General features: G+C 36.3%; 1 protein-coding gene across 1 annotated transcript in view; it reads right to left on the reverse strand.

The window, feature by feature from the left end:
* Positions 1 to 2,806: 2,806 nt before the first annotated feature.
* Positions 2,807 to 3,155, reverse strand: part of trim105 (tripartite motif containing 105) — a 16,019-nt gene continuing 15,670 nt past the window's right edge. Inside the window, exon 7 of the mRNA XM_084132413.1 lies at positions 2,807 to 3,155. This exon is cut by the window's right edge and continues 1,113 nt beyond it. The gene's annotated coding sequence lies outside the window, so the exon portion shown is untranslated.

Here is a 3,155-nt window from a genome sequence, read left to right on the forward strand (position 1 = left end):
ACAGTAACAAAGTACATCAGTAACAAAGTACATTTACTTGAGTACTGTACTTAAGTACACTTTTTGAGTATCTGTACTTTACTTGAGTATTATTTTTTCTGGAAACTTTTTACTTTAACTTCACTACATTTGAAAGACAAATATCATACTTTTACTCCACTACAAATCTGTCAAGGTCCTTGAGTAGAAAGTAACATCAGTCAGTGGATGATTTTGGTTGCAGGGGTTGCATTTGCATGAAAGTCGGGTTGACGTCAGAACCCTGCATCTGATTGACATCAGAACCCGACGTCAGATTGACGTTGGATATTGTTTGAAAATAAAAGTCGGGTTGACGTCAGAACCTGACTGATGTTGGTTTCTGACGTCAACCCGATTTTCATTTTCAGCCACAATACAACGTCTGTCCAACGTTGGAGATCAACGTCAATCTGACATTGGATTCTGACATAAACCTGATTTTCATTTTCAACGTTGGGTTTGGTCTTCTAAATGCGAATTTTGTCACTTTTTTGGAGCACCCTTGCTTATAGATAACAGTAAAGCTAACATATTCATACTAAAAGCCAAAAAACTTTAAAAAGGGCACTATTTGAGGGAACAGCCATTTGGGTGTCCGAAACCATTGTGGACGTTATTGAGTGACTTATTCAATCTCACATTCAATCCCACTACTGGAACTGTGTTCTAGAAATACATGTGATATTGATATGAGGGTAGGTAGGCATAGATTCAGAGGCATACGGTACTGTAAGTATTACATTCAACAATGCAACAATAATAAAACAATACATTGACATTTACTTTTGATACTTAAGTACTTTTAAAAACGAGTACTTCTGTACTTTTACTTAAGTAAAAATAGGTCTTTACAACTTTTACTTGTAACGGAGTAATATTTGACCAGTAGTATCTATACTTTCACTCAAGTAAGGAAGTTGTGTACTTCGTCCACCTCTGCATCTGGAGCACCACTGGATTACATTTATGGCTTTCATTTCTAGAGTAAAACGTGATTTTGAAAATATATATTTCATTAAAAAAAATTAAATAGTATTTTTGTGCATTTTTCATAACAATACATGTAAAAGTTACATGTAATACATGTAACTTTTTTTTAAGTTCACTTTTTAAAACTTGTTTCACTTCAATAATCTGCCGAGTGTCTTTGAAAAGAGATCAGACTGAAGTCTGTGCTCTCAAGCATTCAAGATTTACAACAGTTTAAGTTGGACATTTATTTTCAGGTCTATGCTCATAAAGGGAATAAATGTATTATAAATATAATGTGGTATAAAAAAATTTAAAAAAACGAAATACAAAATATTAAATAAAAAACATTATCTAAATAAAATATAGTACATTTCATTGACCAAAAATAAATAGAAATCAGTCATTTGTACCCGACACACAGAGAGCACCAGAGGGTAATAATTCTCTTAATGGCAAAATGCTCCCTTTGCCCTTTTAGAGAGCTTTTTAGAGAGACAGCACTTGTGAAAATTAGACTTCCAGTAACCATGATAATGTCGAGAGGCTGTACCTGTAAACATGCAACATCTATCTGTATTATGCACTCATGTTCAGCACTGGATGAAAATATCAGCAGGACTGTAGGAAAGCAGAGCGCTGGAATGTTAATAGGCTGTTTAAATCATGGCTGTTCAGTTTAAAGGCAACCTGACCCTGTGGAGGAGGGCTGAGCAGTGACTCAAACACCCCCGAACCTCAGTCCCAGGACAGTGTGAGGGCAGCCGGGCTCTTGCTCTGTGTGTGTGTGTGTGTGACCCCTCGCAGGAGGCAGGAGGAAGAGGATGTTGATGCACTTTTCCTGCTCCGACAGATAATGCCCCATCCTTGCTGTTTTCTGCATCCGGGATGCCACAACTCACACCCCACCCCCCACACACCCCAAACCGGACAGACTTTATTGCCCAACTCCAAACCTTCCAATTTAAATATGAGATGTAGGGGTGTAATGATTCCCTCATGTCACGATTCGATACACATCACGATACTGAACTCAGGATACGATATTAATGTGATACTCCAAGACGCATGATAAAAGGTTTACAAAAAACGCACTGTTGATTTAAATGCTAAATTTGGTGTTACATTGTGTGTGTAAATGAATAATCTTGGTTTTGGTGCTGAAACCCAAAGCACAGGACAATAGAGACGCCAGAATAACAATATTCATGATTCTGAAGATGAAAATATTGAATTATTGTAGATGAATATGCTTGAACTCTTTCACTGACTAGATATATTTAAAATAATGTAGGACACTTTTTGGCACATCTGGCATTATCAGGACACACACATATTCCCCCAGCGCATTATTATACATTATATTCAACATTATATATAGTAGTTTAATGTAGAACTGACACTACAACTCTGAAAACTTGAATTTTTTTATTACACAGTAATTTTTATTTTAGGTGAACTACACACGATATATATTGCTGTATTTTTGTACTGTAATATTGTGACACGATATATTGTTACACCCCTAATGAGATGTACTTGCGGGTGAATGTTGTGTTGTGACGTGCATATTTCATATGCTGTGCGAGTGATGTGCATTCATCATATGGCGGTGTTTGTGTGACAGAACAGAGAGCTTGCTTTGCATTGCAGAGGAAGGAAGATTTAGACATACATCAGAATTAAACATCTCATCCTCGAGCCGTCACACACTGATGGACAGAAGCAGCCGCTGCGACCACAGAAGAGCTGACTCCTGAATCACAGGCGCGCTCCGTTCCTCAGGGATGAAAGGGAAAACCACTGGACAACCACAGGAAAGAGCAAAGTATTTTAATTTGTTTCCATGCAATATCTATAATTACTTTCTGTACATATCTATAAAGGACATGATGAGAAGGATATTGTGTGCAGTGTGCATGTCACAGAATGCTGATGTTATTTATTTTATCAAAAGCTGGACTGATTTATATAACACAGAATGTGTTTACCAGCATTTCTAATTCACAAAGAAAAAATAAGAAATTAATTAAGATAAAATAAAATAAATGATAAAAAATAAGCCACTTCTTTACCAGACAGGCTAAAGAAATTTGTCTGTTTAAAAATAAAATAAAATAAAGCACTTTCTTACTCGACAGGCCAAGGAATTATCTCTGAATGAA

The sequence above is a fragment of the Abramis brama genome (assembly GCF_963993115.1).
Source record: "Abramis brama genome assembly, chromosome: 13".
NCBI lineage: Eukaryota > Metazoa > Chordata > Actinopteri > Cypriniformes > Leuciscidae > Abramis > Abramis brama.